This window comes from Zingiber officinale, chromosome 7A (genome assembly GCF_018446385.1).
Source record: "Zingiber officinale cultivar Zhangliang chromosome 7A, Zo_v1.1, whole genome shotgun sequence".
NCBI lineage: Eukaryota > Viridiplantae > Streptophyta > Magnoliopsida > Zingiberales > Zingiberaceae > Zingiber > Zingiber officinale.
Window position 1 is genome coordinate 85,754,016 of NC_055998.1, and position 13,100 is coordinate 85,767,115.

At 38.5% G+C, this 13,100-nt stretch overlaps 1 pseudogene; it reads left to right on the top strand.

Annotated features, from left to right (window-relative positions):
* Nucleotides 1–10,074, top strand: part of LOC121999492 — a 51,469-nt pseudogene extending 41,395 nt beyond the window's left edge.
* Nucleotides 10,075–13,100: the final 3,026 nt, after the last annotated feature.

Genomic DNA, 13,100 nt, shown 5'->3' on the forward strand with positions numbered 1-13,100 from the left:
AGACTCACTATAATCAAATGAGCTCAATATCTCATATTGACTCATTTGGCCACGCACTTAGTGGTCTCACTCTATCAAGAATAACGATGTCACCCCCTTATATGTGAGGGATAGATCCCATCTACACCACTCACATCCCTCCGCATAATTTATTACATACCAAGTAATCGCCTTTATAGTCTATCCGTTACGGGTGACGTTTAACACGTAACTCATGTAGGGAACCATGGTGACTTCAGGTTCAAGGACTAATAGTCATACTAATAGTCACATGAGAAAGTATATGACACTCATATAACGATCCATGATACTTTCTCATGGCGGGTCATTTAGTATACATTCTCCAATGCATACCCATGTGTCAACTTAATATCTCCATATCCATGACTTGTGAGATCAAGTCATCTAGTTGACCTACATGCTAGTCTCGTCGTATTAACATTGTCCCTGAATATTAATACTTGACTAGGAATGATTAAGAGTAGTGTTCTCTATACCATCTCACTATCGATTCAACCAATCGATTGATATAGATAAGAACCTTCTACTCAAGGACGTTATTATACTTAGTTATTTGGCACCAATGCAAGTAAGTATAATAACCAAAAACAAATGCCTTTATATACATAAGAATATGATACAATGAGTCCATACAACAATCATCATATAATTGGCTCTAGGGATCTAACTAACAATCTCCCACTAGCACTAGTGTCAATCAGTGTAGGCTCTAAGGCCCAATGACCTAGTGTGACCATCATGCTTTCTCTGTGCCAAAGTCTTGGTCAAGGGATCTGCGACGTTAGCTTTTGTGGGTACTCTGCAAATCTTCACATCTCCTCTATCGATGATCTCTCGAATGAGATGGAAGCGCCATAGTATGTGTTTGGTCCGCTGGTGTGAGCGAGGTTCCTTAGCCTGCGCAATTGCTCCATTGTTGTCACAATAGAGCTCAATAGGATCTGTTATGCTAGGAACCACCCCAAGCTCAGTAATGAACTTGTGGATCCAAAGCGCGCTTACGCAAAGAATATACTCGCCTCTGTAATCGTATCGATTCGCTTCAACTCTTCCACCACAGACCACCATTTACGCAAACACAAACCCAGATGCGATCGATAATCATCCTCGTCGGTTTGGAAGCTAGCATCACTAACCTTTACAGCTAGCTCATCATCGCCTCCATATATCAAGAAATATTCTTTAGTCCTTCTCAAGTACTTAAGAATATTCTTGACCGCTATCCGATGACTTTCACCGATCTCGACTGTATCTGCGTCGTCACGCCAAAACATACGAGACATCGGTGACGAGTACATGCGTATGATAGATCCCATGGGTGAGCATAAGAGATCCGATCCACGCGGTCTCTCCTCTCTGAAGAGGGACTTTGAGTCTTCGAAAGACTCACACCACGTGACATCGGTCTTGGAGTTCTGCATGGCAAACCGTAGTAGTACCTTGTCAATATATGTACTCTGACTTAGGCCAAGCACTCTCTTAGATCTATCTCTATAGATCTGTATGCCTAGAATACGGGTTGTTTCACCTAAGTCCTTCATTGAGAAACAATTCCCTAACCAAGTCTTTACAGATTGCAGCAAAGGGATGTCATTCCTAATGAGTAGTATGTCATCCACATACAATACAAAGAAGACAACTGTGCTCCCTACAACCTTCTTGTAGACACAAGGTTCATCTTCATTCTTGATGAAACCAAACTATTTGATCGCATCATCGAATCGAAGATTCCAACTTCGAGAAGCTTGTTTTAGTCCATAAATGGATTTATGCAACTTGCATATTCTGCCAGTATGTTGTGGATCTACAAAACCCTCAGGTTGTGTCATGTACACATCCTCGAGCAGGTTTCCATTCAGAAACGCAGTTTTGACATCCATCTGTCAGATCTCATAATCGTGGTATGCTGCAATAGCAAGCACGATCCGAATGGACCTAAATATCGCGACTGGAGAAAAAATTTCATCATAGTCAATACCATGAATTTGCTTGAAACCTTTTGCAACCAGACGACCCTTATATATAAGTCCATCCATGTCGGTTTTTCTTTTAAAGATCCACTTACACCCAATAGGTTTTACCCCTTCAGGTGGATCAACCAAAGTCCATACTTGGTCGGTGTACATGGATTTTATTTCGGATCTCATGGCCTCTAGCCATTTCTCAGAATCTGGTCTCATCATAGCTTCCTGATAGGAGGTAGGCTCATCCTCAATGAGCACAACGTCATCATGGTCAGACAAGATAAATGAATATCTCTCGTGTCGACGACGCACTTATTGACTGCCAAGAGGTAGTTCATTTGAACCGTTGTTCCTCAACTCCGGAACAACATCATCCATAACACTTTGTGGTTACATTCAACTTCCATCGAGACTTCAGTGTTCACATCTTGAACTTCTTCAAGATCGAACGAACTCCCAGTTTTTCTGTAAACAAAGTCCCTTTCTAGAAATATTTCGCCACAACTACCTTGTGTTGACTGGGAATGTAGAAGTAATATCCCTTAGTTTCCTTGGGATATCCAATAAAATATCACTTATCGGATTTGGGTCCCAGTTTGTCCGAGACTTGACGTCGAACGTAAGCCTCACAACCCCAAATCCTCATAAAAGACACCTGGGCATCTCTTAGTCCATATCCTATATGGTGTCTTTATCACAGCCTTGGATGGAACACGGTTGAGTATGAAGGCTGCTGTGTCGAGAGCATAGCCCCAAAATGATATAGGAAGATCTGTGTGACTCATCATGGCAGTATATCTAATAAGGTACGATTCCTCCTTTCGATACACCATTCCACCAGAGTGTTCCAGAAGAGTGAGTGGGATGGAATCCCACACTCACCAGATAGTCACGAAACTCACGGCTAAGGTATTCTCCACCTCGATCCGATCAAGTATCTTAATACTCTTGCCAAGCTGGTTTTGTTCATTCTTGAATTCTTTAAACTTTCAAAGGATTCGACTTACGTGTCATCCGATACACATAACCATATCTACTAAGTCATTAGTAAATGTAATGAAGTACTTATAACCTCCTCTGGCAGTGACATTGAAAGGGCTACATACATCACTATGATAAGTCCAACAAGTCGATCGCTCTTTCGCTGTCCACTAAAGGGAGTCTTTGTCGTCTTGCCCAATAGTACGACTCAGACGTCTAATATGATTCAAATCAAATGAGTCCAAAGAACCATCTTTATGGAGTGGATAAGCGTTTGTCATTTATACGAAGCGTAGATAGGTTTGGTTCATTTCATTTGATTTGAACCTTTTCGTATTTATGTTATAGATGGGGTTCTCTAAATGTAGAATATAGAGTCCGTCTATCTACAATAGAACATATCATTTAAATAAACTGAACAACATTTGTTCTTTATTATAAATGAAAACCTTTCTTGTCTAAACAAGAAATCGATATAATGTTCTTAGTAAAGCATGCACATAACAACAATCATCTAATTCTAGTACAAGTCCGGAGGATGTAGATGAGAATAAGTCCCTACAAGAATAACAAGAACCCGTGCTCCATTTGCCACGCCAGTAGGTCCACCTCGCCCTTCATCAATGTCCTTTTCATCCCCTACACATTAGTACAAATGTGAGAAGCACATCCAGTATCTAATACCCATAAGAAATAGATAGATTGACTTATATAACATATATACCGAGGAAGTCTTATTCTTCTTCTTAAGATCTTCCGTGTAGACTTTGCTTCTTCTTCCAGCGGTCTTCGACCGGGGAAGCGGTGTAGCATCCTTGAACCCTCCTTTAGGTTTCGTGCCTTTGCCTTTGGCTTGGACTTTCCTTTCGCCTTTAGCTTACCCGCCCTTTTCGCACCATGAAATGGTGTCGGCTTTACCTTCTTAAGGTTCACCAGCTTAACACGCTTAAATTTAAGGGGTTTATCAATTTCGTTCATGTTGTAATTTAGAACAAATTGATTGTAACTATCTGGTAAGAATTGCAAAATCAAGTCGCCGCGACTCTTGGCCAAGGGGAATCAACCTCAGAGGTTTTCATGCACCCAATCATCTTGAGTACATATGGATCTACGGAGTCTCGTTTACATCTTCAGACCGAAACAAAGGCCTTAGAGATCTCAAATCTCTCGTGCCTAGCTTGTCCTTGATATAGTTGACGAAGATGTTCAACCATATCATAAGCACCCATCAACTCGTGTTGCTTCTGAAGCTCAAAGTTCATGGTCGCGAGCATGAGACAGGACACATCTAATGCTTCATCTTGATGCTTCTTATAAGCATCACGGTCAGCTCGTGTAGCAGTGGCAGGAGGTGCCTCGGGAATGGGCGTCTTCAAGACGTACAGTTTCCTTTCCTGAGTGAGAACAATTCTCAGGTTCCTGTACCAGTCTAGGAAGTTAGCTCCGTTGAGCTTGTCCTTATCAAGGACAGAACGTAGGGAGAAGGTGTTCGTGTTTGACGACATGGCAATCTACAACAGAAAATGCAGAAAATAAATAATCATATTCCACTAATCATTTAATTAGGCCTTTAACTAAATGATGCTCCCATTGAATTATAGAACTTTTGTAGAATCGAGTCATGGACGTGGTTAAACCACACTTACTAGATTCTAGCTATAATTCGTGCGGGACAAGATCCACATCATACTACGCCTTGAGTTAGCTTTAGCTAAATCGCCCAAGACTTTAGTATGATCGGTAGGTAACTAATTACCAATTACATCTCTATGCAACTCTTGTTTATATGATCAAGATCCGCATGTATATTAAAACTTGAGTTAGCTTTGGCTAAATCGCCCAAGAGTTAATATAAACGTGATTTTGACCTATCTACCAACCATTGGAAAATGTCTATAGTTAAACCCGATCCAATTGAGTTTAACTAGTTTTACTCAATCTAATTGAGTTTGTACTCACCCATGTGTTGATAGGCGGGACCAAGATTGTCCCTCCGAACCCACCAAGATAATATGCGTTGCTTTGCTTTGGCAAATTCAACAACAACATGTGATCGAGGTAGTGATGGGTATCACGGCATGGTAGGCATTTCGAGTTGACGCGATTTAGATCTAATCTAATCGTTGATGTGTATCATATACTCGATTTAGATCTAATCTAATCATGGTGCATCATATACGCGATTTAGATATAATCTAATCGTGATGCCACTAATTAATTACTCTATTCTAGCATGCATCACATACACACACAAGCAATTAATTAAATTGTGATTACTTAATATCTCCATATTCATGACTTGTGAGATCAAATCATCGAGTTGACTTACATGCTAGTCTCGTCGCATTAACATTGTCCCTGAATGTTAATACTTGACTAGGAATGATTAAGAGTAGTGTTCTCTATACCATCTCACTATCGATTCAACCAATCGATTGATATAGATAAGAACCTTCTACTCAAGGACGCTATTATACTTAGTTATTTGGCACCAATACAAGTAAGTATAATAACCAAAAACAAATGTCTTTATATACATAAGAATATGATACAATGAGTCCATACAACAATCATCATATGATTGGCTCTAGGGCTCTAACTAACAATGCCAAGAAGGAACAAAACTGAGTAGAAAGATACTCGCGTGCATTATCACTTTGCAAAGTTCTAAGAGAAATACCAAACTGAGTTTTGATTTCATGAAAAAAAGATTGAAAAATATAAAATAATTCTGAACGTTCCTTCATCAGATATAACCATGTACAACAGGAAGAATCGTCTATAAAAGTAACAAAATATCGTGATCCCAATGTAGAAGAAACACGACTCATACCCCAAACATCAAAATGAATCAAAGCAAAGGGGGTCGTAGCCCGACTCAGTGCGAGGAGTAAAAGAACTACGAACATGCTTACCTAACCGACACGACTCACAAGACAAACACTCTAAGTGAGAAAGACTATGATGTAATTGTTTCAACTTATCAAGACCTGGATGTCCCAACTGAGCATGAATAAGAAGTGGGCATGTCGTCGCCGAACCAACAAGAGAGGGTTGTTGAAGCCGATAAAGGCCATGAGACTCACATCTGAAGCCAATCATCCTCTATGTACTCCGGTCCGGTAAGGAAACAGACGTTTTAGTAAAAGAAATGACACAATCAAGAGACCGAGTAAGTTGACTTATTGACAATAAATTAAAGGGAGCTCCGGGAACATAAAGAACATTATGAATGAAAAGAGACGGAGAAGGATAAATAATACTAATACCCTTGGACTAAGTTTGGGAACCATTGGCCATGGTGACAATTGATAAATAACCAGAAGTAGTGAGAGAAGAAAATAGGGATTTATTACCAGTGATATGATCGATGACCCCAGAATCAAGAACCCAAGGACCTGAAGAGCGAGATATGCCAACAAAGGAATTACCAACGTATGCATTAGTAGCAATGGAATTAGAAGCCTGACGATCCTCAAACCATTTCAGAAAATCATTATAGAAAGGTGGTGGGGTCGGATCTGGTGTTAACTGAAGTGGAAGCTGAAGAAGCAACAAAACTCTGAACAATCTGAGCAGCACGAGGAGGTCAACCATGCAGACCCAGCACTTATCAATCGTGTGGCTTGGGCGGTGACAATTAGGGATGGCAATTTCCCCACGAGTTTGGGGCCCCGCGGGGAAAATTGCCATCCCTAATTGTCACCGGGAACATAAAGAACATTATGAATGAAAAGAGACGGAGAAGGATAAATAATACTAATACCCTTGGACTAAGTTTGGGAACCATTGGCCATGGTGACAATTGATAAATAACCAGAAGTAGTGAGAGGAGAAAATAGGGATTTATTACCAGTGATATGATCGATGGCCCCAGAATCAAGAACCTAAGGACCTGAAGAGCGAGATATGCCAGCAAAGGAATTACCAACGTGTGCAACAGTAGCAGTGGAATTAGAAGTCTGACGATCCTCAAACCATTTCAGAAAATCATTATAGGAAGGTGGTGGGGTCGGATCTGGTGTTAACTGAAGTGGAAGCTGAAGAAGCAACAAAACTCTGAACAATCTAAGCAGCACGAGGAGGTCAACCATGCAAACCCAGCACTTATCAATCGTGTGGCTTGGGCGGTGACAATTAGGGATGGCAATTTTCCCCACGGGTTTGGGGCCCCACGGGGAAAACCCGAAATGGGGATGGGGATCTCCGATTTTTCGGGGATGGGGCGGGTTCGGAGCGGGTATGGGAATACTATCCCCATCCCCGAACCCGCCCCGAATATTATTATTATTAATATTAATAAATGATAATATGATTTTTTAAAAAAGTATTAATAATAGTGTTAATATTAATATTAAAATTTTTGAAAATATTATTAATAATATTATTATTAATATTGATATTAATATTATCATTAATAATTATTATTAAATAATAATAATAATATAAATTAAATTTGGGAATGAGGCGGGGATGGGGGCGGGGATGGGGATTTGATCCCCATGGGTTCGGTCGTGAAATCCTCGAATCCAAAAAAATGAGAATGGGGCGAGGATGGGAATGGCAAACCCGCCCCCGCTCCGCCCCATTGCCATCCCTAGTGACAATGATCACACCAAGGATGACCTTTGCCACTCTTGCGAGGCAGAGGTCTGTTGTTGTATCCAGAGACCAAAGCTGACGAGTCAATAGGAACGGAATGAGGCATCATCAAGATCTTGGCCGGGACACGGAGGAGAGTTGCCCAGGTATTGTCTATGGTAGCTTCTGTGGGGCTGCCCAGGATCTGATCACGAACATGAGAATAATATGTGGGTAGACCATATAAAGCCAGGGACATAAAAAATTTCTTTCGATTTTCAAGCTCTTCAACAGGATTGGCCGCAAGTGGTAGCAGCTCATTGAAGTCATAAAGAAGGCTAGAGACCGAACCTAGGTAAGTTGACATTGAATCCTTAATCTGATGGGCACTGAGGATAGTCATGAGATCTTCACAAACTTGATAGAGTCGCCGAGAGGTGTTTGTAAAGAGTTGTTGAGCCTGTGTCCAAACAGCTTTGCAGGTTTTATGAGTACGGAAGACATTCCTAAGAGATGGATGGATGGTGGGTCGAATAATACAACACAACTGAGTGTCAACCTTCTTCCATAGAGGACGATCAACGACTTGAACATCTTCAGTTTGAGTGAGATGTGTCTCATAACCTATCCAACAAACCAAAGCTCAATGTGAGATGCCCAAGAGACGTAAGTTTTACATCCAACTACTCGGAAGAGAGGGGTGCAGTGTTGTGGTTAGTAAAGATTGAGGTATCTGGCTTTGGGACGCCGAATGTAGCCATTGATTAGTTTGGAAAGAACTGTGAAGAAAGGCTCTGACTGCTGGAGAAAACAGTGTCGGAGAAGACGAGGGTCGTGGTTGCACCCGAGTCTCCGGTGAACAGGATGTGACTGAGGTAGCAGAAGAAGTTAGTGGTGTACTCCTGATTCGGCAGTTGGAACAACCTCACGGGCGAGCAACTACAGAAGGTGGCGTGAGGGTTGGTGTCGCCAATCCTCGATGAAGGCGGCTGCAGAACAGCGACGGCGTGTCTGCATGCGAAGAATGTCGGAGGAGAAGGTGTAACCCTTCTCGGAGGAGAAAGGAAGAATTGGTGCGGGAGGCACTGTTCCGTGCCCTAGCAGAAAATCACGAGGAAGTCGTGATGCTGCGTTTTCCTGGTTGTAAGAGACGCCCTAGTTGTACTTCTCGGTGAGTTGGGCAGCGGTGGGGAGGACGGTGTTGGCCACCTGCGGGACAAGGGACTCACCAGAGAAGACGTGAATGATACGCTCCGTTGGAACAAGGGGAAGAAAATTAGGGTTTTAGCGAACGACACTGTGCGTGCGCGAGAGAGGAACGACGACGCAGAAAATTAAGGTTTTAGCTCTGATACCATCTTAAAAAGAAAAACCCGTGTCTTAGACACCACAGAGTTATTGTCTTATATAGAGGAGAATATACAACATAATTACAATAATAGCCCTAGTTATGTTATAATATTCCAACAATAATCATAACTAAATGTATAGAAAGGGTGTCATAGCCCATTAACTAGATCATATTACTTCGGTTCAAGTCCACTGAGCTATCATCATCATGATCAAGCTGTATCTATCCAACTACGTGGCTCTCCTATATTGATGTTATCCCTCCATTGAGCTTTATGCAAGACTACATTGCTAGTAAAATGATCGATCACATTTAGATGACCATCTAGCCCACCCTTTGTTTATCTAAGTGCTCGCTGTGGTAAAGGCCCCTCATGGCAGAACATATAGGTAATGATTTAGTCATATGATAAACATCATAAGATCCATGCTTATAGGGATTTTAGTCGTACGTCTATTATGAAGTGGCCTAATTTGAGTTCAACATGAATCGTAGCTCAGCCAAAATCCCACTCAATAAGATTTCAAATAATTCCTAATTATTTGAGTCAACTCCAAAGCAGCCCCAATTAATGAATTCTGCCTTAATTAAATCTCAATCTTTGCAAATTAATCAAATGACCTCCAACAGCAGAAAATTAAATCAGGGTATAACAAGTTTGCTTCCATTTTCGTTCTACTAGTTTTGCAGATATTATGCATAAGAATTCCTTCGACTGTATCAGCATGTCTTATGATTTATACATGATAGTCTCTTGAATTTCTTGTTTGCTGACAATTGAACTCTGTCACGAGTTCTATGATCTCCATTCTCAATTTTCTCCTTTCCCCCTAACTTTATAGATGCAAATCTTGTATTTCATTAGTTTTCCCACTCAATTTTGTATATTGATTTGATGGTTTAAATGTAACAAATTCATTCTTTTTTTCCTTCTGGATCCTGGATTTGTAGATTCCAATTGTCTTTGCCACTGTTTGCTTACTTTTGGTTCTTACTGGCTGCTTTCCCTTGTTTGCAAAAGGATAAAGCTTATGATTGTTTCACAATAAACTTTGACACTGTTATTTATTTTGTTAAAATTTTCAGGTGACTCTTGTACATTCTTGTTCAAACGCTTCCAAGGCCTTCAGGAAAGTGCTGCAGGGGCTATGTGGGGTTTATAAGTTTCAGAGGTGACTAGGTAATTTGTTATTTTATCTTAGTTGTTTCAGATAATTCTGTAATTATTAATAGATGAAATGTTAATTGCAACTTCTATTTGGTTATTGTCAAAACAAAGCATAAACCCCACTATCATCATCATCAAACTGTGTGTGGCCTTATTTAAGGCTAGGTACATGTATCTTATGTCTTCATTGAGTACTAGTAGCTGTATCACTAGTTATTTTCAAATCAATTAGTTTTGTTATGTCAATCAAAATTTTCTTTGATGTTCGTGCCATCTAAATCTATTTTTCTAATCATTTTTTCATTGAAGTCACACCTAATTGTTCTTAGTTGTTGGTAATTCTTATTTTGTCATTATAACATGGTTTAAAATTTCGAACTGTATCGAAGTTTCAGTTTAGGACCGGAATAGTATGGTTCGGTATTGTATACCAATACAGTTTTGGTACTTTTTTAAATATAAAATATACTAATTAAAAAATATTATTATAATATTTGATTAAATACTTACTATTAGATTAAATTAATATTTTAAAAATTATAATTGAGTAGAAATTAATTTAGAATTAATTAAAGTTTAGACTTAACGATTAGGATTAAGTAGTTTTAAATTAAATTCACATTTAATTTATTTTAATTAGTGCGAGAAAATATTTTCCTATGAATTTAATGAAAAAATGAATAAAAAAGGAAATTTTATATAAATTAAAAAAATATATATGGGGAAGAAAGAGAAAGAATTAAGAGAGGAAAAAAATAATTATAAAAAAATAATAAAAAAAATAACAATTGAAAAAAACTATAGAAAAAAATTTAAATTAAAAAAAGTTCTGCCTTGTGCGAGCCCTGAGTCTCGCACCACACCTTCGCGGTAGCCATGGGCTCATGTGTGGCCTTCGCTGTCATCGCGGGGTGTGTTAGTGTCGGTCGTTGAGTAGAACGAAATATTTCGCTTGTGCCGCCAAGTACGGCATGAGATTTTAAACCATGCATTATAATGACTAACATCCATCTTAGTTCTTTCATCTCTATTATATTTTTTCCCCTAACAAATCCAGCACTCCAATTTATTGAGTATGGCAGGTCATGCTACAATCTTAAAAAAAATTCTTTTAGCCTATTTGTACATGACAATCACACAATACTCTGTAAGCTTCTTTCTATTTCAAGCACACCTTCCTATTAATAATATTTAAATTAATATTTCTTGTTGAATAATAAATGTAAGATATCTAAAACTCTTACATATGAAAATTCTGTGTGCATTCATTTTATCTATTGTCTTGATTCTTTTCTTATCTTAAACTGCATTTCATATATTCAGTTTTAGTTTTATTTAACTTTAAAAACTTTAGTTTTAAAGTTTTTTCTCCATATCCAAGCTTCAATTTTCACATATTTACACTTTAAACAATTAGCACAAGCAGATTAGGCCCATAGGCTTGTTCGAATAAGGAAAACTGACTCAGATGACCACCTTGCAGATGGGTTCCATGAAGCATAAGCTGAAAAACTTAGACGTAGAGGATCAGCTCTATCACACTGATAATTCTGACTTGTTTGATCGGGAAAATTGTCAATTGAGCAGATCAACTACCCACAGATTAACCTAGCATCTAGATCAACCTTTAGGCTAATCACTTGGCCTATCTGCCTTTGTAGATCTTGACACTTTGAAGATTGGCATGTATCACACTGTAATGTATCTATCATAAAAGTTCATAATAGACTAAAATTTTTCTAAATAATGTTTGACAAAAAATATTTAGTCAACATTTCCTATGTAGGGGAGATGACACTGGTGTATATATATCGTTCTTGTATTTATGCCTCATGGGCCATAGCATGAAAGGAACACCAAAGAATGATCAAGATAGTTGGATAAATAATTTGCCATAGTAAACATTTAAATGACAATCGACTTTTTTTACCATGGCTATCTAGGATACGAAAAATATTAATGCTAGATGTTGTAATTGGACTTCTCCTATGAATCAAACCTTGTTAGCATAATCCCAACTCCTATAGGTCACAAAAAAAGAGAATGTTTATGTAACCGAAGAACTTGGTGTCCTTTAGACAAACAACTCTTAACAAGATGACTTAAGTTTACCCACTAGTGGTGCTTTTGCCGGATCAAGTAGCAATTCCTGTGTTTTCTTTCTTCTACCTGCACATCTCAGGAACAACAGAGTAATTAAAACAAAAGAACCACAAGAGGATCCCCAATATCCCAACTATTTGGATTGAGCTACCTTGCATGTGATTTTCAAAATGCAAATCTCTTGTTAACTCAATTTAACCAACAATATTTTCTCAACAAGTTAATCTTGGTAATTTGTATTTTTGTTATAGTTCATCCTTCTCATTGAATTTTATTAAATTTAAGCGAAGTATTTGTTAACTACATGGCCTAAAGTTCTGACTTGCTCCAGGAAGAAATTTTTTTGTTTAATTAACCTAGGCCAAGTTGGATATCAAGAATTTAAACACTTGCCCTTTTTCTGGATAACCCAATAAAAATGCAGACATCACTAATACTATAAACCATGTTTGTGCCAGCAACTGGTGTGTAGGTTAGTTACATTTACTTTGTTTTTTTGTAGTTCAAATCCCCCTTCCCCAACTTTTCACATAAATGCAATAGTGAAGTTTTTTAATATTATACTTGCGAATGATCTAAAGCTTTAAGATGCAATTTTGAGTTTACTTGATAGTCATGTGTGTGCGCGTGTAAATCTTGCATGGTATTTCCATTCCATGTTTCAGACCTTGATTGTAGCTTATTAAATGTCTGAGTTCATATATTATCATTCTAGTATTTCCAAGAATCTGCACCTTGCATAGCACTGTCAAAAATATTATGGTTGAACAAGGATCTACACTAATAGAGCTCAGTATTCCTGGTGAACATTGAATTATGGGAAACTTGAAATGTTGTATATTGAAAATTTATTTTGTTTAGTTACCATTAATTGACCATATGCTTGTTTGCAATAAAATTTTAAAACATAGTTACAAATATTCATCATTAT